This window comes from Staurois parvus, unplaced genomic scaffold (assembly GCF_062004578.1).
Source record: "Staurois parvus isolate SC_StPar_1 unplaced genomic scaffold, SC_StPar_1.0 ptg000709l, whole genome shotgun sequence".
Lineage (NCBI taxonomy): Eukaryota > Metazoa > Chordata > Amphibia > Anura > Ranidae > Staurois > Staurois parvus.
In genome coordinates this window covers 461,412-486,362 of record NW_028318505.1, presented here as the reverse complement: position 1 = coordinate 486,362, position 24,951 = coordinate 461,412, and the positions used below count along the sequence as shown (strand labels likewise).

Sequence of the window (24,951 nt, the reverse complement as noted above, 5' to 3'; positions counted from 1 at the left end):
CAGATTTCCATGTTATACCATTGTGCCCGTCCATGCAGATTTTCATGTTGTGCCCGTCCATGCAGATTTCCATGTTATACCACTGTGCCCGTCCATGCAGATTTCCATGTTATACCACTGTGCCCGTCCATGCAGATTTCCATGTTATACCATTGTGCCCGTCCATGCAGATTTCCATGTTATACCACTGTGCCCGTCCATGCAGATTTCCATGTTATACCATTGTGCCCGTCCATGCAGATTTCCATGTTATACCATTGTGCCCATCCATGCAGATTTCCATGTTATACCATTGTGCCCGTCCATGCAGATTTCCATGTTGTACCACTGTGCCCGTCCATGCAGATTTCCATGATGTACCATTGTGCCCGTCCATGCAGATTTCCATGTTGTACCACTGTGCCCGTCCATGCAGATTTCCATGATGTACCATTGTGCCCGTCCATGCAGATTTCCATGATGCACCATTGTGCCCGTCCATGCAGATTTCCATGTTATACCACTGTGCCCGTCCATGCAGATTTCCATGTTATACCATTGTGCCCGTCCATGCAGATTTCCATGATGTACCATTGTGCCCGTCCATGCAGATTTCCATGATGTACCATTGTGCCCGTCCATGCAGATTTCCATGTTGTACCACTGTGCCCATCCATGCAGATTTCCATGACGTACCATTGTGCCCGTCCATGCAGATTTCCATGTTATACCATTGTGCCCGTCCATGCAGATTTCCATGATGTACCATTGTGCCCGTCCATGCAGATTTCCATGTTATACCACTGTGCCCGTCCATGCAGATTTCCATGTTATACCATTGTACCCGTCCATGCAGATTTCCATGATGTACCATTGTGCCCGTCCATGCAAAATTCCATGTTATACCATTGTGCCCGTCCATGCAGATTTCCATATTATACCATTGTGCCCGTCCATGCAGATTTCCATGATGTACCATTGTGCCCGTCCATGCAGATTTCCATGTGATATCATTGTGCCCTTCCATGCAGATTTCCATGTGATACCATTGTGCCCGTCCATGCAGATTTCCATGTGATACCATTGTGCCCGTCCATGCAGATTTCCATGTGATACCATTGTGCCCGTCCATGCAGATCTCCATGTTATACCATTGTGCCCGTCCATGCAGATTTCCATGTTATACTATTGTGCCCGTCCATGCAGATTTCCGGCACCTCCAGCACTAAATATATGTTATGGCAAGGGGTGCTGGGGTATACTGGATGGTCTGTTGATGCTGGCTGCTGGGGTCTAATATGGCTGGGTAAAATCTTTTGTTGCTGGCGGGGGACTATTGTTGCTATGGGGGTTTCATGTTGCTGTGAGGGATCTACTGTTGAGGGAGGGGTCTATTGTTGCTGGAGGTTCTATTGATGCTGGCTGCTGAGAAGTCTTTTGCTGATAGCAAGTGGTTATTGTTGCTGGGGTGGATCTATTGTTGATGAGGGTGTATTTTGTTGCATGGGAGGTCTGTTGTTGCTGGGGGGGTTCTACTGTTGTTGGGAATCTATTGTTGCTAGGGTGGGAGATCTATTGTTTCTGATGTTCTATTGTTGGGGGTTGGGTCTATTGTTGCTAGGGATCTATTGTTGCTGGGGTGGTCTATCGGTTCTGGCTGTGGGTGATCTTTTTTTTACTGCTTTTCTTGTTATCATTAACAAATTCCATACATGTTATTTAGAACAGCCTTTCTCAACCAGGGTGACCAGGCACCCTGGGGTGCCTTGAGGGCTCTTCAGGGGTGCCTGGCAAAATGTCTAACAATTGCCCAAAACTTGCATACAATCCAGTGGGTGGAACAAGCCGGCATTTTAGTTACACAAAGCCTCAGGTTTTCATTGTGCACCATTACGACCTTCTAGTCGTCAGTGTCCTGACAACCAATGACATCATCAGTTGATAAAGAGGATGTCAGCTGCCTGCACAGCATCCTAGTTTGACCCTCCCCTGCCCCCTCTCCATCAGTGTTGGGTCACATTAGCTCAGTGATGGAGAAAAACTGAGGGAGAAGAGAAACATAGGAATACTAGTCAGTAACAGTGTGCAAAAGTGTATTTGCTTTGGAAGAATAAATCCCCTCTAATGTTGGGTGTCCTGCATGTGTGGATGTTGCTGCGTTATATAAAAATGATTAGAATAGTTTTTCACATTGTAGAATAGGGTGCCTCAAGACTGTCCATAATTTTAAAGGGTGCCTCAAGACTGTCCATAATTTTAAAGGGTGCCTCAAGACTGTCCATAATTTGAAAGGGTGCCTCGGGACTTGCCATAATTTTAAAGGGTGCCTCAAGACTGTCCATCATTTGAAAGGGTGCCTCAAGACTGTCCATCATTTGAAAGGGTGCCTCAAGACTGTCCATCATTTGAAAGGGTGCCTCAAGACTGTCCATCATTTGAAAGGGTGCCTCGAGACTGTCCACCATTTGAAAGGGTGCCTCAAAACTGTCCACCATTTGAAAGGGTGCCTCGAGACTGTCCATCATTTGAAAGGGTGCCTCAAGACTGTCCATCATTTGAAAGGGTGCCTCAAGACTGTCCATCATTTGAAAGGGTGCCTCGGAACTTTTCCATAAATTTGAAAGGGTGCCTCAAGACTGTCCGTAATTTGAAAGGGTGCCTCAAGACTGTCCGTAATTTGAAAGGGTGCCTCAAGACTGTCCATCATTTGAAAGGGTGCCTCAAGACTGTCCATCATTTGAAAGGGTGCCTCAAGACTGTCCATCATTTGAAAGGGTGCCTCAAGAATGTCCATCATTTGAAAGGGTGCCTCCGAACTTTTCCATAAATTTGAAAGGGTGCCTCAAGACTGTCCATAATTTGAAAGGGTGCCTCAAGACTGTCCGTAATTTGAAAGGGTGCCTCAAGACTGTCCGTAATTTGAAAGGGTGCCTCAAGACTGTCCGTAATTTGAAAGGGTGCCTCAAGACTGTCCGTAATTTGAAAGGGTGCCTCAAGACTGTCCATCATTTGAAAGGGTGCCTCAAGACTGTCCATCATTTGAAAGGGTGCCTCAAGACTGTCCATCATTTGAAAGGGTGCCTCAAGACTGTCCATCATTTGAAAGGGTGCCTCGGAACTTTTCCATCATTTGAAAGGGTGCCTCAAGACTGTCCGTAATTTAAAAGGGTGCCTCAAGACTGTCCGTAATTTGAAAGGGTGCCTCAAGACTGTCCGTAATTTGAAAGGGTGCCTCAAGACTGTCCGTAATTTGAAAGGGTGCCTCAAGACTGTCCATAATTTGAAAGGGTGCCTCAAGACTGTCCGTAATTTGAAAGGGTGCCTCAAGACTGTCCGTAATTTGAAAGGGTGCCTCAAGACTGTCCATCATTTGAAAGGGTGCCTCAAGACTGTCCATCATTTGAAAGGGTGCCTCAAGACTGTCCATCATTTGAAAGGGTGCCTCAAGACTGTCCATCATTTGAAAGGGTGCCTCAAGACTGTCCATCATTTGAAAGGGTGCCTCGGGACTGTCCATCATTTGAAAGGGTGCCTCGGGACTGTCCATCATTTGAAAGGGTGCCTCTGGACTGTCCATCATTTGAAAGGGTGCCTCTGGACTGTCCATCATTTGAAAGGGTGCCTCGGGACTGTCCATCATTTGAAAGGGTGCCTCGGGACTGTCCATCATTTGAAAGGGTGCCTCGGGACTGTCCATCATTTGAAAGGGTGCCTCGGGACTGTCCATCATTTGAAAGGGTGCCTCTGGACTGTCCATCATTTGAAAGGGTGCCTCTGGACTGTCCATCATTTGAAAGGGTGCCTCAAGACTGTCCATCATTTGAAAGGGTGCCTCAAGACTGTCCATCATTTTAAAGGGTGCCTCAGAACTTTCCATCATTTTAAAGGGTGCCTCAAGACTGTCCATCATTTTAAAGGGTACCTCAAGTGGATGTTGCTGCGTTATATAGAACTATTAAAATACTTTCACATTTTAGAATGGGGGTTCCCTTTTAAAATTAGGGACAGTCTTGAGACACCCAGTTTTTTAGAATGGGGTGCCTCAAGATTTTCCATAATTTGAAAGGGTGCCTTTAATGAAAAAAAGATTGAGAAACACTGATTTAGAACCACAAAATGATACTTGATTCTAGAGTCTTTAAAAAGGCGGTGCTGGGAGGTGGGTAGGGGGCGGAGACAAGGGGGTGACCCAGAATTGGGGAGTACCTGCACCTATTCTTTGAGAAAAAGAGCCCTGCCGAAGACACAATCCTCAAGTATGAATGTAGCCTCACCTATTGTTTTGTTTATTGTATCATATCCGTTAGAGTATTATATTTCTTGATAGCTAATAGATCATTTCTGCCCTTCCCTGATTAAAGTAGATCATATAAAAGTATAAAAAATATCATATAAAAGTGTATTATATAAAAGGTATATCATATGAAAGTATATTTATCTAAGTATATTATATAAAATATGAATAAAGAATAGCCATTTTCTTTCTTTTTTTTCAGGTTTTTATTGTTGTCTGTGTCCCCACTACAGAGATTCCCCCTCTCTCTCTGTTTGATCTGGTGACCGTTATCACAGAGACAGAAAGCGATGGAAATCCAACACTTTACAGTGAGCACCAGAACAAGAGGTGAGGGAAACTCTTCCAATGGGGTCAGGTGTTCTGGAAACATTTGTTTAACCACTTATGTACATGAGCCGTGCAGGAGTGGGTTGCCGTTCATAAACGGCGCCCGCATTTACAGCATGTAAGCTCTCCCTGGGGAACACCGATCACTGTACGGGACCTATGTGTGAGGCCCCGATCATGTGATTACTGATTGGCCAATCAGTGATCACATGACTAGTAGTAAGCAAGATGTCACTTCCTGACATCATTGCTTACTACATGTGAAATCTGTGAATGAGCACAGAGATCACATGGTACAGGGCTATTCACAACAGCCTTGTACCATGTGACAAGCTGTGACCAATCACAGCTCACACAGTATTTCTCAATGGCTGCAAGAATGCAGCCAGAAAGAAGGAAAAGTGATTGCTTTTACACCCATAAAGACTGTAAAAGCAATCAGTAAAAAAAAAAAAATCTTCATCACCCCCCACAAGTAGTACAGTGTCCCCATGGTGACACTGTACTGCTAGGGTGACAGTATGTTAAAAAAAAAAAATAATAATAATAATATAAAAAAATAAAAATGTAAAACATGTTTTTGAAAAATTATAATTTTAGGTTATAAACTAATTTGGGTTATTTTTTTTTTCTACTAAAAAGATAACTGAATACATTTTGGCCAGGATTTATGATGAAATATAATTTATTTGCAAAATTTTATAAGAAAAGCACTTTTTTTCAAAATGTTTGGACTTTTTCATTTATATAGCAAAAAAATTTAAAAATCCCAGTGGTGAATAAATACTAACAAAATAAAGTTTTATCTGTCTTAAAAATGCTAAAAAATTCATATGGGACAATGTTGCATGACCGCGCAATTGTCATTCAAAGTGTGATAGCGGTGAAAGCTGAAAATTGGCCTGGGGGGCAGGAAGGGGGTGAAAGTGTCCGGACTGGAAGTGGTTAAGAGGCATTTATTAAGAATAATGACAAGTACATCAAAGCAACGCATTGGAGATGTATAATATAAAATGGAAAGGCTGGGAAGAGTATAGAGAAAAGGTGAAATATATGAAGATGTAATATCCCTGCAATTGGATTTAGAAATAACAGAAATACATGGAGTAAAGGAGAGAAGAGAAAACGTAGAGCGTGGGAGGGAGAGGGGGGGGGGGGTGGGGAGGGGATAGGGGGATTGAGGTGGGGGAGTATGGGAGGGGGGGAAGGGAAGAGAGTGAAGTTATAAATAAATAATGTAAGGTGGAAGATACTGTTTTGATAATTATTTTAATAGAAATGTCAAAGTGATTTGTATTTGACCTGAAAAATTAATAAATATTTATAAGAAAAAAAAAAAAAACAACGCGTTTCAGGATGAAAGACACTCCCTTCTTCAGGGCTATTGAACGAGTACAAAAAATATACAGTTTTTCTGTATGTTCTGTGTGAAAAAAAAATTACACATTTAATTTGCGTGCACTGTTGAATGACCGCGCAATTGCCAGTTTACGTAGCGCGTAGTGCTGAATAGCAAAAAAAAAAAAAAATGGTCTGGTCATGAAGGGGGTAAAATCTTCTAGAGGGCATGTGGTTAAAGCACTGCATGACCGCGCAATTGTCATTCAAAGTGTGACAGCGCTGAAAGCTGAAAATTGGCCTGGACAGGAAGGGGGTAAAAGTGGCATCATGTTCGCTGTGCTCGTGTTTCCTCATTAGCTCCGGTCTTCACAAGTATCTCTGCCACGCGACTCCTAATTTGAAAAAAAAATGATTAGTTGCGTCTACCCCGGTGGATTGTACGTGATTCCCGGCGATACATACACAGTTACATTCCCAGCCAACCTGTTGTATCCTGAAATGACTGAACATCAGACGCAAACCGCACACGCAGCTAGAGCACACCGACCCACCAACCAAGGGAGACCGCGTCTAATTATCATTTACACCTTGTCTGCCGCCGAACGCACGAGCCAGACTAATATCGCAACGTCTTAGCGTTTTTAATTACAACTCTAAACACCTGCAGGTTAAAAAACACAGAAATTACAACTCAGAAACAATGCGATTTTTTTAATTAAACTGGGAGAATTAAGAAAAATCCTCTTGGAGAGAGAAAGAAATTATTCATTATTCAGCCGATGTTTGTACCCTGGCAGCGTTTTATCCAAAATTGTTTGTGGACGTACTGAGCAACCCATGAGATGGGCTCATAATGAGCTGCCATGGCCAGCTTCTCTGCCGCATTATTATTTCTTAATATTATTATTGTTGATATTATCTTTATTATTGTTGTTAATATTAATTATATTATTATTAGTAGTAGTGTTAGTATTATTATTAATAATACTTTTTGTTGTTACTTGTATTACGTTTGATATTGTTATTAATGTTATTATTATAATATGCAAATAATAATAATAACTATTATTATTACTTTATTTTTTATTATAATAATTGTTATTACTATTATTTTTGTTAATATTTTTATTAATATTATTACAATACATTTTTGTACTACTATTGATATTACTGTTTTTAAAGTTGTTTTTATTTTGCTAATTATATTATTACTAATGATAATAATAATAATATTAATAAACCTATTATCATTATGTTTATTAATATTATTATTCAGGATTTATATATTATTATTATTATACAGGATTTATATATTATTATTGTTATTATTATAATACAGGATTTATATATTATTATTATACAGGATTTATATATTATTATTGTTATTATTATAATACAGGATTTATATATTATTATTATACAGGATTTATATATTATTATTGTTATTATTATAATACAGGATTTATAGGGCGCCAACAGTTTGCTCAGCGCTTTACAATATAATGGGAGACAATACAGCAACAATACAGGTCAATACAAGAGGGATAGGAGGGCCTGATCCTGGGAGCTTACAATTAATAATAATAATAATAATATTATTTTAACATTTTTATGAGTATAATAATACTTATTATTACCTGTATTTTTATCACTTGTATTATTATTACTGTTTGTTATTATGGTTTTTATTAGTTTTTAATATTTTTATCATTTTAATAATTCTTAATATTATAACCAATAGTGATTTAAAGTAGAAGTAAATCCTAAATTAATGACGCTTAGGGCTTGTTCCCATAGGCGACCAGAGGGCAGGTAAATTAGGTGGTTGATCCGCGGTTTTGCTGCCTCTCTCCAACTGCCAACCTAAAGAATTTGCAGCCGCTCAGAGCATTACATATGCTGCAACAGCAATGCTTCTCAGTCTTGGCAAAAATTACAAGTCTTGTTTGTGCTGAAGACTGTGCTGGACTGACTGGATCAGTCACTGGTCATAGGTGGGTGCAGGGGCGGACTGCCAATCATGGGGCCCCCAGGCAATAGGGGATCATGGGGCCCCTGTGTCCTTGCCCAAACTCAAAAAAGCCTATGAAAAAGGTACCAGGGGCATCTCATGGGGCCCCCTACTGACCCTGGGCCCTCGGGCAGTGCTCGAGTTTCCAAATGGTCAGTCCGCCGGTGGGTGGTTGTGTGGGTGGGTTGGGAGTTGTCCCTCCAGTTAGCTGTGCCCAGTGGTGGATACTGGCAGTAAACCCTCTTGGGGTTTGGGCTGCTGCTTTTCTGGTATGGCGGCCTTAAGGTCGTTTCCTCCTGCATTCCCTGCCTGTGTGTGCTCCCTGGGAGCGCACAGCACTGCGATCCGGTGCCAACTAAGTCCGGAGGACACAGAGGAACACCGATCGCTTTACGACCTCTATGTGAGGTCTGAATCATGTGATCACTGATTGGCCAATCAGTGACCACATGAAGAGTAGTAAGCAAGATGTCACTTCCTGACATCATTGCTTACTACGTGTGAAATCTGTGAATGATCACAGAGATCACATGGTACAAGGCTATTCACAACAGCCTTGTACCATGTGACAAGCTGTGACCAATCACAGCAACATAGTATTTCTCAATGGCTGCAGGAATGCAGCCAGAGAGAAGGAGAAATATTGCTTTTACAGCCTTTATGGGTGTAAAAGCAATCAGTGTTAAAAAAAATATATTCATCACCCCCCCATTAGTACAGTGTCACTATAGTAACACTGTACTGCTAGGGTGACAGTATGTCAAAAATAAATAATAATCTAAACAAATTATATAAAAAAGTAAAACAAATTTTTTTGAAAAATTATAATTTTTGGTTATAAACTATTTTGGGTTATTTGTTTTATTACTAAAAAGATAGCTGAATACATTTTGGCCAAGATTTATGAAGAAAGATTATTAATTTGCAAAATTTTATAAGAAAAACACTTTTTTTTCAAAATGTTTGGACTTTTTCATTTATATAGCAAAAAAATAAAAATCCCAGTGGTGAATAAATACCACCAAAATAAAGTTTTATCGGTCTCAAAAAAAATGCATGCCTGGGCACGAAGGGGGTAAAAGTGTCCGGACTGGAAGTGGTTAAGAGGCATTTATTAGGTATAATGACAAGTACATCAAACCAACGCGTTTCAGGAGGAAAGACACTCCCTTCTTCAGGGCTATTGAATGAGTACGAAAAATATACAGTTTTTCTGTATGTTCTGTGTGAAAAAAAAAATTACACATTTAATTTGCGTGCACTGTTGCATGACCGCGCAATTGCCAGTTTATGTAGCACATAGTGCTGAATAGCAAAAAAAAAAAAAAAATGGTCTGGTCATGTAGGGGGTAAAATCTTCTGGAGGGCAAGTGGTTAAAGCACTGCACATCATAAATATAATTGCCAATTTTTTTTTCTACTTTTTTTTTTTTAGATTATATATATTTTACTTCTTTAATATTTTGTATTATATATTTTTTTTAGATTCTTTGTTGCATCTTGGTTCTGCTGATCTCTTGCAGTCTTTTTGCAGTCAATTGTCTTTGGCATACACTCCGGCAACGTTTCTAATGCCGGCCATACATGGTTCGAATTCCGAAAATCAGACCTAAGAATAATCGGCTGATTTTCACTCTGATACTGGGGCCGATTTTTGTGGTTCCTCCCCATATCGTTTATCGGGCATGCTGGAAAATTTGTGAAAAACTACTGCGCCAGTGTAATGTGCGCTGGCAGAGGAGCTTGTAGCCTCCATAGCAAGCCTAGGTGACCATGCAGAAATGGTGATGAGCGGGAAATTGTGCCGGACCCCAATTCAGTGCAAATTGTATAGTGTATATACGTGATATTGCATGTCCAGGTAGGGGGCGCGCCTACCCACGCCGCCATTCGCGTCCTTCAAACACCGGGTCCCAGACGGTGATTACTCGCCAGCACCCGATGATTGCTGAGCATCTCCGACGGGCGAGAGACTGCAGTGAAGCACACAGACAAACAGCACACAGTTAACCCTTTGATTGCCCCTCATGTTAACCCCTTCCTGCCCAGTGTCATTAGTACAGCGTCAGTGCTTTTTATTGGCACTGATCACTGTATTGGTGTCACTGGGAATGTCAGTGACACCAAGTCAGTTCCCCCCCCCCCCTCCAGTGTCAGAATGCCTGCCGCAGTCCCGCTATAAGTCGCTGATCGCCGCCATTACTAGTAAAAAACAAAAATCCCAGTATATACCGCCATTTGCAAACGCTATAACTTTTCACATAAACCAATTAATTTTCACGTATTGGGATTTTTTTTGTAGCAAAGACACGGAGCAGAATACATTTTGGCCTAAATTTATGACAAAATATGATTTTTTAATTTTTTTTACTGGACATGTTTAATAGCAAAAAGTCAAAAAAAAAAATTTTCCTCAAAATTGTCAGACTTTTTTTTTTTTATAGCTCAAAAATATGAGAAAAAAAAATGCACAGGCGATCAAATACCACCGAAAGAAAGCTCTATTTGTGGGGAAAAAAATACATAAATTTAATTTGGGTGCAGCATTGCAAGACCGCGCAATTGTCCGTTAAAGTACCGAAGCAGCGTAATGCAAAAAATTATACCATCTAGGGGCAATCAAAGGGTTAACTGTGTGCCAAACAATGAGTAATGTGTGTAGTATGTGTTACTTGTACTAGTAGATGCGGCTGTTTTTTCTCCCGGCTTTCTCTTTGCAGGGAGGAAAAACAGCCACCTCGCTGCTCTGTGTAGAGAGTCCTGTGTTGTTAATAAGCACAGGGCTCTGTATTGTGATTCGCCAAGCCGAGCAGCAGGTCCCAGACATAAATTATTGGTTTGGGACCTGTTGACTGACTTTTGCTGTATCGAATTACAGTACAGATCGGCGGAGGGGGGGGGGGGGCACGAGCACGCCTATACCTGGACGTGCTGGATCCAGTACATGTGCGTGATCCAGCCCAGCGGCGCCCCCCCCCGCAGTAAAAGGACAGTGGGTGGTCCTTATGCGATTAGGGCACTTCACTGGAATATCAGGGACTGATGAGCAACCAGCAGCTGCTAAGACAATGAATGTTTAGGTCACATGTACATCATGTAGAATATGGGGCTTTAATGTACAATACAGTGCAGGCTTTCTGAACCTTTTTACATTGGGAAACCCTTGGGGGAAAATGTTGAGATCGCAGGGAACCCCTGAAGTAATTTGCACAGCAGAGCACGCTACATGGAAGGCACAGCAGAGCACGCTACATGGAAGGCACAGCAATGCACGCTACATGGAAGGCACAGCAATGCACGCTACATGGAAGGCACAGCAGAGCACGCTACATGGAAGGCACAGCAATGCACGCTACATGGAAGGCACAGCAATGCACGCTACATGGAAGGCACAGCAATGCACACGACATGGAAGGCACAGCAATGCACGCTACATGGAAGGCACAGCAATGCACGCTACATGGAAGGCACAGCAATGCACGCTACATGGAAGGCACAGCAGAGCACGCTACATGGAAGGCACAGCAGAGCACGTTACATGGAAGGCACAGCAGAGCACACTACATGGAAGTCAAAGCTGGGACGTTCCATGGAAGGCACAGCAATGCACGTTACATGGAAGGCACAGCAGAGCACACTACATGGAAGTCAAAGCTGGGACGTTACATGGAAGGCACAGCAGAGCACACTACATGGAAGTCAAAGCTGGGACGTTACATGGAAGACACAGCAATGCACGTTACATGGAAGACACAACATGGCACGTTACATGGAAGACACAACATGGCACATTACATGGAAGACACAACATGGCACGTTACATGGAAGACACAACATGGCATGTTACATGGAAGGCAGCAGTCTGTCCCCCAGCACAATCAATAAACCTCCCCTACCTCCTCAATCAATACAACCCCCCTCCCCCCCCCCATCTGTCATATGCAGAACCCCCCTTCCTCCTCGCTAAATCCACAGACATCAGTCAGACTTCAGCGGCATGGGAGATTTCCATTCTCCCAGGAGAATGTCATGATGTCATCACCCCGATGTCATCGCCCCACCCCAAAACATGCCCCCAGACAGCTCCTAGACTTTGAGAGGATCTGTCTCTCAGGTCCTGTAGCAGGAGCCAAGTGGAATGCAGAGGCTGAGACATCTCATCCACGTGTGACGTGTGAGGCAGAACACAGTGGGCCCCCCTTCCCTTGGGACCCGTACACACGGCACACACAGACAGGGGCAGACTGACATCTCATAGGACCCCCAGGCAATAGGGGATCATGGGGCCCCTGTGTCCTTGCCCAAACTCAAAAAAGCCACTGAAAAAGGTACCAGGGGCATCTCATGGGGCCCCCTACTGACCCCGGGCCCTCGGGCAGTGCCCGAGTTTCCAAATGGTCAGTCCGCCCCTGCACACAGATGATATGCCACTGGGAAGTCCCCTGTTTCTGTCCTCCAAGCTCAGATTCCAGGACACTGGACATGAATGAGCCTTGGAGCCTGGGACCATATTAAGGAAAAAGGCCTGGAGCTGCAGCTCCAATAGCCCCTACATTAATCGGCCCTGGCTCTTTGGGTCTCTATGGGCTCTATAGGTCTCTTGGACTCTTGATCAGGCTTTCCCAGCACCCTGGGTTCTCACACTCTCCTCAGGAATTCAGACATCCTCCCCACCTGGACTTGCTAGTCACCTCAGCTTTCTCAGTCTTTCCAGAATGGCGCAGAGGTTATGACTTTCCTAGGTCTATGGGCAAGAAGTCCCTCCATTATGGGGTCTCATCTCTGAACAAGTGACAGCTCCTGGCTGGAGCTCACCGCTATCGTCACTACAAGGCTGTGTCTCTGAATGGCAGCAGCTGCCCCAAGCTACTCTCAGACCCGGCTTACCGACCCTGCACACCTGTGCACCTGGCATCCAGGATTGAAGGTTCTGTCCCACCCTAGACACTCTGGAACCTTCAAACTCCATGACCTGATCCAGGTATAACAAAACTCGGAGAAAGCACAGCTTTCTCCACTTACAATACACATTCTGGAGTCTCTCGAACTGTAACTTTGAGGATCCTTTCCATATCCCTTTCCTAATCTCACATGCATCACTATGGAGACACATCTATAGACCCGTCTATGGAGACACATCTATAGACCCGTCTATGGAGACACATCTATAGACCCGTCTATGGATACACATCTATAGACCCGTCTATGGATACACATCTATAGACCCGTCTATGGATACACATCTATAGACCCGTCTATGGATACACATCTATAGACCCGTCTATGGATACACATCTATAGACCCGTCTATGGATACACATCTATAGACCCGTCTATGGATACACATCTATAGACCCGTCTATGGATACACATCTATAGACCCGTCTATGGATACACATCTATAGACCCGTCTATGGATACACATCTATAGACCCGTCTATGGATACACAACTATAGACCCGTCTATGGATACACAACTATAGACCCGTCTATGGATACACAACTATAGACCCGTCTATGGATACACAACTATAGACCCGTCTATGGATACACAACTGTACCCCCATCTATGGATACACAACTGTACCCCCATCTATGAATACACAACTGTACCCCCATCTATGAATAAACATCTATAGACCAGTCTATGGATACACAACTTTACCCCCCCATCTATGGATACACATCTATAGACCCGTCTATGGGTACACATCTATAGACCCGTCTATGGGTACACATCTGTACACCCGTCTATGGGTACACATCTGTACACCCGTCTATGGGTACACATCTGTACACCCGTCTATGGGTACACATCTGTACACCCGTCTATGGGTACACATCTGTACACCTGTCTATGGGTACACATGTATAGGCCGGTCTATGGAAACTCATCTATACAGCCATCTTTGGATACACATCTGTAGCATAGCTAGGGGGAGCTAGATTCAAAATTGAGGCTGAGCAGCAGCCTATGTAATAGTCAGAGGGAGGTTAAATTCAGGTCAGAGCTGAGAAACTCTGCAGAAGAGCATTTTGGGACTTCCCCCTGCTCTAGAGTTTTGCAGAAAATTCTAGAAGCAATGGGAGGGAGGGCTGCTCTGCACTCTTGAGGGATCCTCACCAATCCCCAACAGGAGGTTTGGCATGGGTTCAGGACAGCTCTTAAGAATGACAAAACCTGCTCAGCAGAAGGAGAGTTTGGCTGGAAGATGGAGAAGTGAGAGGCTGGAGAGCAGGAGCCTGGGAGGGAGCCCAGATGGGAAGGGGATCACCTACAGGCAGGGAAACTTGGAAGGAGGAAAGCTCAGGACTTCTCCGGCCCACAGAGTAAGGACCACCTATGCATCAGGGAAGGAGCAGCCCAGCAGAAGGCCTAAGAGCAACCACCGACCCAGCAGCTCATAGGAGAAGGATGGAGTGAGTATGTCATGATCAGGGGTCAGGCTCAAAGACCAGTTGCTATAGCAGTGGAAAAGCTTACCTGAAACCAGCAGGATAGGTACACAGGCAGGTCACCATGGCAGAGGAGTGGGATCACCCGAGGCATGGAGTCTAAGTACCAACCGGTGTTCACCAGAGCTCCTAATGGTGGAGATGGATTTGGCTGCATGTTAGCACCAGGTCGTGGTCCTCAGGATCACCCCACCAGGAGGTGAGCAAGCTGGGGTCCAGTAGCTTATAAACAGGTAAGGATCAAACGGAAGCGTGGTCAGTAAACAAGCCAAGGTCAGTAAGGAGCAGTCGCAGGTTGGGATAAGGCAGAAGCATAGTCGAGAACAAGCCAAGAGTCAATAACAAGTGATAGCAAAATACGGATAACAGCAGAGATGATAAGGAGCAAGATACTGGCTGGAGAGAACAATAATCTGGCAAACAGGAAGTGCAGAGACATGGCTTATATCAGGAAGTTCATGGGAGGAGCAAGCGGTTCAAGGTTCATGATAAACAAGGTCAAGGTAGGATTATCCAAATAATTGTCAAGGGAGCTGTCCAGCATTCTAGGTGGCTCAGCAAGAAGAAACATTGCCACTCACCGCAGAAGGCCCAGGTTTGGACCCAAGTTCTGACAGAGTAGACCTACACCCCCTGGGCCAATAATGGGAAAGAGCACTGTGGTAGAAAACTGGGTTAGCTACCTAGAGATGTCTTCTCTCGTAAAATGGCATCTAGTGGATTCCCTGCCATAGATTCCTCCAGAACAGCTGGATAAGGAGTATCTAGGGTCTGGGGTGGTACAACAGGAGATGCTGGCTAGCTCACTAACAAGAAGAATATGTTCTTTTGTTGTTAAAGGGACTTGTACATAGTTCAGGAAAATGGTCCTCCATTTCCATTACCTTGGGCATCCCATATATCACTTACCCCGTCCAAGTTTAATTCCCCCTAATAAGACTAGTTACTGTCTGGATGCAAGTCTGTGTGGAAGGTGCTGTGTTGCCTGGCTGTACAGGACTATAGGGGGACCCAAATCTCTAAGGGGGTAGTGCTACACATCTGTCTATTAAGTCACATTTACTGTACATAGTTACCTAGTTAGTCTGGCTGAAAAAAAGACAAAAGTCCATTTAGCCAATAGAAACAAAAAATGCTACAAATGGACTTTATAGGCACAAAGACTAGGTACACACATACATAAAATCGATATTTGCTTTATTTGACATTATGTCACATATAGACCATAGTATTAAGATACCTATTTGGTAATATCCCCACAACGAATGCCCCAGAGTTCACCATATACAGAAGGAGCACAGCCAGTGATGAGGCATGGAAAAGACCACCAGGACGATCCTATGGGGGGTGAGGGACATTCTGACACTGGAGAATTGGCCCGACATGTTTCGTGATTGCCATCGCTACCTCAGGGGCTATTTTATGTGTAAAATCACAATATGCAGCAGACAGTCATGAGCCCTCCAATCATTGAGAGCGGGCCTCCTCAGGGTAACCAAGAGGGCAGAACCCATCCAGGGGGCCAGGCGTGGGGGCGCAAAGAAGGGGGAGGCAGGCCAGCACCCAAGAATCCCTCAAAAGACCAAATTCCACCTTCCCACAGTGGAGATAAGTAAGAGGTGATCTCTTGCATGAAGGAGAGTAGTACCGACAAGCATCAACTAGCCTACAATCCTTTCCAAGAAGGAGGCTTAGAACCAAATAGAAGAACTATTGATTGGGGTGGTATGAACAGGCCTTATTCACAACGGTGTAATGATCCAAAGCTGGACCGTAGGGGTGCACACAGAGTGTAGCCAAGTCTCTGTGATTGTTAGTGGTAGAACACCTCATACCAAAAACATGGCCAATAGGCCGAGAGTTCAGTGCAACAGCGCCAAAGCGTGGAGAGCTGGTGACAGAAACGTCCTCCAGGGCATCTAGTTCAACCATAAAACATTTGTTCAACCATCTATGGATACACATCTGTACACTTGTCTATGAATACACATCTGTACACTCGTCTATGGATACACATCTGTACACTTGTCTATGAATACACATCTGTACACTCGTCTATGGATACACATCTGTACACTCGTCTATGGATACACATCTGTTCACTCGTCTATGGATACACATCTGTTCACTTGTCTATGGATACACATCTGTACACTCGTCTATGGATACACATCTGTTCACTCGTCTATGGATACACATCTGTACACTTGTCTATGGATACACATCTGTTCACTCGTCTATGGATACACATCTGTACACTCGTCTATGGATACACATCTGTTCACTCGTCTATGGATACACATCTGTACACTTGTTTATTGATACACATCTTTACACTCGTCTATGGATACACATCTGTACACTCGTCTATGGATACACATCTGTACACTCGTCTATGGATACACATCTGTACACTCGTCTATGGATACACATCTGTACACTCGTCTATGGATACACATCTGTACACTCGTCTATGGATACACATCTGTACACTTGTCTATGGATACACATCTGTATACCCTTCTATGGATACACATCTGTACACTCGTCTATGGATACACATCTGTACACTTGTCTATAGATACACATCTGTACACTTGTCTATGGATACACATCTGTATACCCTTCTATGGATACACATCTGTACACTTGTCTATGGATACACATCTGTATACCCTTCTATGGATACACATCTGTACACTCGTCTATGGATACACATCTGTTCACTCGTCTATGGATACACATCTGTACACTTGTTTATTGATACACATCTTTACACTCGTCTATGGATACACATCTGTACACTCGTCTATGGATACACATCTGTACACTCGTCTATGGATACACATCTGTACACTCGTCTATGGATACACATCTGTACACTCGTCTATGGATACACATCTGTACACTTGTCTATGGATACACATCTGTATACTCGTCTATGGATACACATCTGTACACTCGTCTATGGATACACATCTGTACACTTGTCTATGGATACACATCTGTATACCCTTCTATGGATACACATCTGTACACTCGTCTATGGATACACATCTGTACACTTGTCTATGGATACACATCTGTATACCCTTCTATGGATACACATCTGTCCACTCGTCTATGGATACACATCTGTACACTTGTCTATAGATACACATCTGTACACTTGTCTATGGATACACATCTGTATACCCTTCTATGGATACACATCTGTACACTTGTTTATGGATACACATCTGTACACTTGTCTATGGATACACATCTGTACACTCGTCTATGGATACACATCTGTACACTCGTCTATGGATACACATCTGTACACTCGTCTATGGATACACATCTGTACACTTGGCTATAGATACACATCTGTACACTTGTCTATGGATACACATCTGTACACTTGGCTATGGATACACATCTGTACACTCGTCTATGGATTCACATCTGTATGCTTGTCTATGGATACATATCTGTATACCCTTCTATGGATTCATTTCCATATGCCCATCTATGGAAACGCACCCATAACCCGTCTGTAGAAACACATACATATGCATACCCATCTATGGACTACATACATACACAATTTAGTTGTACATTTTTTACACCCACCCAGTCCAGTTGATGAATATATAAAGAATATACTGACATGTTTATAAATAGCACATTACCCAGAAAATGGACAATAAAACCGTTTTTAATTAGCATGATCCTATTTACCACGATGTGTTCAGTATATTTTAGCATATCATTACCATAAAGAATGAGCAATTTTTATGTGATTTTGAGAGAAGAATTGTCTATTTATTAGAGACATTTCTGGCAGTTGTTCATAGAACAAAGGCGTTTCCAGAGCAGCAGTCTATACACAATGATGCCTTATTGATAACTCTCCTATGTGAACATGATTTCATCTTTTTTTTTAATGTGCAAAAAAAAAAAACCAGAGGCTCTCGAAGTGAAACTTTGTTATATTTTTTGTGAGTACACAAGTTGTCAGTGTTGCATGTTTAATTATTTTTCTGCATTTGGAGTCAAATTTGAGATACCCCCCCCCCCCCCACACCATATGTGTTCCCATTAACACAGCAAGCCAAAAAAAAAATAAAAAAATATATATATATATTATTTTTAGTGGTTTCTTTGGAGCAGGATCCTACATAAACTCTATAGGCAGTGTTTGTTGTTCAGAATAACTTACAGTGTGTTTAGTTAGGGACACTTTAGGGACAGGTTGGACCCAGGGGCGGACTGACAACTCATGGGGCCCCCGGGCAATAGGGGATCATGGGGCCCCTGTGTCCTTGCCCCAACTCCAAAAAGCCTATGAAAAAGGTACCAGAGGCATCTCATGGGGGCCCCCTACTGACCCCGGGCCCTTGGGCAGTGCCCGAGTTTCCAAATGGTCAGTCCGCCCCTGATTGGACCAAAAAAACATTAATATACAATGTACCACCCAAGCTCTATCTTTAAACCTTTAGTAGAACAGTGCTCAGATTTAGTTTGCAACTGGTAATGGGATCTGCCAGCACAGTACAGCCAGGGTTAATTAAGGTTAACATAACTCCCCAAGCCCCTCCTCAACATTACATAGAAGGTGAAACCTTGGTAGGATATTTTTCATTTTGGAGTTTACAGGAAATGGCACATATAAAGCTAAGCAGAAGTTTTTAAATAATTGTTAATTAAGTTATGGGATGTGTATTCATAGCCAACAGCGACCTATCAGACTTTGATTCTGTTTAGCTGACAGCATCCTAGTAAACAGTGATGCTGTGTAGCCAATAGTGTTCTGGCAACCAGTGAAGCTGTGTAGCCAATAGTGTTATAGTAACCAGTGATGCTGCGTAGCCAATAGTGTCCTAGTAACCAGTGATGCTGCGTAGCCAATAGTGTCCTAGTAACCAGTGAAGCTGTGTAGCCAATAGTGTCCTAGTAACCAGTGAAGCTGTGTAGCCAATAGTGTTCTGGCAACCAGGAAAGTGAAGCTGTGTAGCTGATAGTGTCCTATGAACTAGTGATGCTGTGTAGCCAACAATGTCCTAGCAACTAGTGATGCTTTATTTAGTAGTAGAGTCCTACCAACCAGTAACACTGTGTAGCTGACAGCATCCTAGAAACCAGTGACACTGTGTAGCTGACAGCATCCTAGAAACCAGTAACACTGTGTAGCTGACAGCATCCTAGAAACCAGTGACTGTGTAGCCAACAGCGACCTATCAGACTTTGATTCTGTTTAGCTGACAGCATCCTAGTAAACAGTGATGCTGTGTAGCCAATAGTGTTCTGGCAACCAGTGAAGCTGTGTAGCCAATAGTGTTATAGTAACCAGTGATGCTGTGTAGCCAATAGTGCCCTAGTAACCAGTGATGCTGCGTAGCCAATAGTGTCCTAGTAACCAGTGAAGCTGTGTAGCCAATAGTTTCCTAGTAACCAGTGATGCTGTGTAGCCAATAGTGTCCTAGTAACCAGTGATGCTGTGTAGCCAATAGTGCCCTAGTAACCAGTGATGCTGTGTAGCCAATAGTGTCCTAGTAACCAGTGAAGCTGTGTAGCCAATAGTTTCCTAGTAACCGGTGATGCTGTGTAGCCAACAGGATCCTAGTAACCAGTGAAGCTCTGTAGCCAACAGTGTCCTAGTAACCAGTGATGCTGTGTAGCCAATAGTGTCCTAGTAACCAGTGATGCTGTGTAGCCAGCAACGTCCTACCAACCAGTGACACTGTGTAGCTGACAGCATTCTAGAAACCAGTGATTCCATGTTGTGTCCTGGTAACCAGTGATGCAGTGCAGCCGACAGTGCCCTAGCAACCAGTTATTCAGTGTAGCCAACAGCGTCCTATCAACTGACAACTGTTTAGCTGACCACCAGTGACATCATGTAATTTACAGTGTCCTATCTACCAGTGATGCTGTGTAGCTGACAATGTCCTAGCAGCAACGTGGCTCTGTGTTGCTGACAGCACCCTGGCATTAAGTAGGGCTGTGTAGCCAACAAAGATGTATAAAATACTTCAAATGGTGCTCATTCGCTTCTGTCAAACAAACAATGGATTATACTATTGCAGCAGTCCTAAACTTGTGCGATACGCCACAATAAATGAATGATAAAATGTAAACGGACAGCGCATCAGTATTAAACATATAATCATGTGAATATATTTCAAACCATAATATACAGTATATATTGCCATTAATAAAGTCACAAATGCACGTGCTCTTATCGAAATGCGTCGAGGTTTGATGGCGCAACTTCCGCTGACGTCACATCCGGCCTATGGAACGCACGCCGCTACGAGGAGCGCTTAGCACAGCGGCTTCCATGTAGTAGGAGTAACAAGGCTGAGTACACCAGGTGCCGGACATAGGCATTTTATTTGTGAGTGATATTCGTTTACATTTACCCCTCAATAAAATATCTTATGGTTTTACACTACGGGACATCCTCTTTCTGTGTTTTTTTGGTGATATGTCGATTCTAAACTTGCGGAGATCTGGAGACAACTGTTCCATTGGGGAATGGTCCACAAGCATTATAGACCACTCTAGAGATAGATGGCTATCGGCTAAGGGTGAGTTTTAGTATATGTGGGCAGGGGCGGACTGACAACTCATGGGGCCCCCGGGCAATAGGGGATCATGGGGCCCCTGTGTCCTTGCCCAAACTCAAAAATGCCTAAGAAAAAGGTACCAGGGACATCTTATGGGGCCCCCTACTGACCCCGGGCCCTCGGGCAGTGCCCGAGTTCCCAAATGGTCAGTCCGCCCCTGCATGTGGGGCACCTTGTTGAGCACAGTGGAGCACTTTGATTTGATTGAAGAAATGAAGCGCTTCAATTAGGCTGGAGCACAAGCAGGTGTACTTGTTTTGCCATTTGGGACTTTATTAACCACTTACCTTCCAGAGGATTTACCTCCCTTTCCTGACCAGACCACTTTTTGTGTTACGGCTCTGCGTTACTTTAACTGACAATTGTAGGGTCATGCAACGCCGCACCCAGATGAAATTTACGTTCTTTTTTCCCCACAAATTGAGCTTTCTTTTGCTGGTATTTGATATCCTCTGATTTTTTATTTTTTGCGCTATAAGCAAAAAGACCGACAATTTTGATAAAAAAAACTATATTTTGGACTTTTTGCTATTAAACATGTCCAGTAAAAAAATTTAAAAAATCTAATTTTGTCAAGAATTTAGGCCAAAATGTATTCTGCGCAGGGGCGGACTGACCATTTGGAAACTCGAGCACTGCCGAGGGCCCGGGGTCAGTAGGGGGCCCCATGAGATGCCTCTGGTACTGTTTCATAGGTTTTTTTGAGTTTGGGCAAGGACACAGGGGCCCCATGATCCCCTATTGCCCGGGGCCCTTATGAGTTGTCAGTCCGCCCCTGGTCGGTCCTGATCAAGTTGCTTGCTCTAGGGGCACTGGTGTGTGCTCGCTCTCAAGCCTGTGCTCTTTGCATCCACCGGACACATCATGCTGTGGCTCGGCCTCTCCCCTGATCTCTCCTCATTGGCTCACTGGTATGGCCAATGGCTCCTGCTGCTGTCTCAGTCAATCAGAAATGAGAGACCCAGGAGAAGGTCTGATCTTGTGGAGATCACTGGATCAGGATGGGGCTCAGGTGAGTATTGAGGGGGCTGGGGGGCCACTGCACACAGAAGGTTATTTACCTTCATGCATAGAATACAAGAAGGTATGGGCCTTGACTCCGTGCGGCCGCATATTTAAGCACCATTTGACAACACATATGTGCTGAGAGCGCGCACCCTGCACCCTGGAAAGGTCCCGATCTCCTCTTTTCCGATCATTGGTGCAGGTGCGGTGCGATTAGAGCCATACAAAATGTATGGCTCCAATTGCACCGCACACAAATCGCATGTTATTTGCACAGGAATGCGGTGCGGTTCCTGTGCAAATCACATGCGATATATACTGCACCGCATATATGTGCCCCATATATGGGCCCCATGATCCCTTATTGCCCGGGGGCCCCATGAGTTGTCAGTCCGCCCCTGATTCTGCGACATGTCTTTACTAAGAAAAATCCCAATACGTGTAAATTAATTGGTCTACGTGAAATTTATAGAATTTACAAATGGCGGTATAAATACTGGGATTTTTTTTTTTTCCTACTAGTAATGGCGATGATCAACGACTTTTAGTGGGACTGCATTTTTACACTGAGGGGGACTAACTTTGTGTCACTGACATCCTCAGTGATACCAATACAGTGATCAGTGCTAAAAAACAGCACTGCCCACATGGAAGAAAAATATATTTTAAATATATCTTAAAATATTCTTCCCAAATATATTGACATATATTTGAAATTTTGAAATACTACAATTTTGGCAATATTCAATATATTTCAATATATATATATATATATATATTTATATATATCATCCATGGCCATGTGGGATCTCCTGCATGGTGGGGGTTGGGGAAAGACCTGGCAACCTACCCTGTAAAAATATTTGCTAAGAGAATTCATGGAAAAAGTTGCTTACAAGTGACGGTCCATGCAATCGCCAAGGGTCGGCTACGACTGCATGGATATATATATATATATATATATATATATATAAACTGTATGTTGAAAGGCATTTTTTTATATATATAAAAGTATATTTTTTGAAAATATATTCTTCAGATTTTTTTTAACATGTAAAAAGTCATTTTAATATACATTTTTACATATATTTGTAAATGCATTCCAAAAATGTAGATTGAATGTATTCTTAAAGACATACAGTATATTTGAAATGTATTTTTTAAAGTATTGCAATATATTAAAAAATGAATTTCAACTCTATATAAACATATATATATATATATATATATATATATATATATATATATATATATATAGAATACGGCCAAAATTGTAGTATTTCAAATATATGTCAATATATTTGGGAAGAGTATTTTTAAAATGTATTTCAAATATATTTTCCTACCATGTGGGTGACACTGTACTAATGACACTGGGCTGGAAGAGGTTAATGTGAGGGGTGACCAAAGCGTTAACTTTTTGTAGGGAGTGTTTTACTAGGGGGCGGGGGGGTGTACTTCACTGTAAGCACACTGATCAGGATGGCTGTGCCCGAGCTGACAGGGAGGAAGACTGTGAACAAACCAGTCTTCCTCCGCATTGGTGATTGTCGGTAATCGCCGGGTGCCGGCGGGTAATCACCAGCCTGGGCTCGGTGATTGACATCTGCGAATGGCGGTGAGGGTAGGGCGCACGTGTAGCTCAAGCATGCCCCCTACCCGGTAATGCAAAATTACGTATACATACGTGATTTTGCGCACCCGTGCCGCCGTTTAGCTGTATATCTGCTTATACGGCGGCAGGTAAGCGGTTAACGGCAACATATGCTGAATATTATTGTTTGAAATACTGTATCTGCACGTGATTATATGTTTAATACTGATGTGCGGTCCGTTTCAACAAAGATGTATAGACACCGCAGCCCCACTCTGCGCACTCTGGCCTGTTTCTGTATACCATCTTAGAGTTGCTCTTCATTCCCTCCAGTTTTCTTATCTACAAACCGGAACTACCTGAATCTGTCACACATGTCGGAACTCGTAGCCTCCCTAGCTGTCTGATTATGTCAGTATTTCTGTGCTCAATGCGGTACTTTTTTTTGCATGGAAATATGTTGTTTTTTTATTGTAGGCCTGTAATTCTTAGGAATAACTCACTGAAATCTGTCCGAACAAGAGTCTAGTAAACATCCCGGGTATGATAATATTTGAAACTTGAAATCATAAATTATAATTTAATAAATAATCATAAAAAATAATAATATAATAATAAATTTAATTCAATAATATAATCAAACCAAAAACACTGAAATGTGAAATATAGCGCCAAGTTCGCACATCGCTGAGCAAAGTCGCAGAATCGTTTTCAGTGTCTGATGAGGAATTTCCCCCACGAATCATTATCACTCAATTCTGCAAGTGGTTCTGATTTACTATCGCTGTTCTCTAGCCGGTCTAAAACCGCTATTGACCTAAAGGGACGCTTTTTGGACGCCATGGACGTTTCTCAGTTTCCAGGCAGAAAGAACAGTAAAAATGCAGGCAGGGCGCCGGACAAAGCACTCGGGACAAAATGTATGTGAAATGGTTTGATACAGGAATGTTATACTATGTGATTTTAGTGTATTTAGTGAATGTCACTTTTTACATTTTTAAATTTCCCGCCAGTTCCATCCCCCGTACGTCCCGACGTCGCAGGGAACGGAACCCGGAAGACAGATGCCGGCATCGGCCGGAGGACATTGCCAGGGACACTGCAGGGGGGACATCATGGGAGCGCAGGACAAGGTAAGTGCAGGAGGGATCCCAGAGCAACGCTGCAGTGTATTCCCAAGTGTAGCTCGGGGTTACCGCTTGTGGTACTGAAACTTTACCCCGAGCAACACTCGGGAATAGCTCCAGGGGGGTTAACACTCTGCAAACGCCTCGCAAATGCCTGCCAGGTGTTTAAGGAGCGGCACCATAGACTTGAATGGGAGGCT

General features: G+C 43.2%; 1 long non-coding RNA gene across 1 annotated transcript in view; it reads left to right on the top strand.

The window, feature by feature from the left end:
• LOC149445783 (uncharacterized) overlaps positions 1-24,951 on the top strand; it is a 500,460-nt gene that overhangs the window by 333,607 nt on the left and 141,902 nt on the right. Inside the window, exon 2 of the long non-coding RNA XR_016306320.1 lies at positions 4,476-4,603. This is a non-coding gene — a long non-coding RNA (uncharacterized LOC149445783). The remainder of the gene's footprint in view (positions 1-4,475; positions 4,604-24,951) is intronic.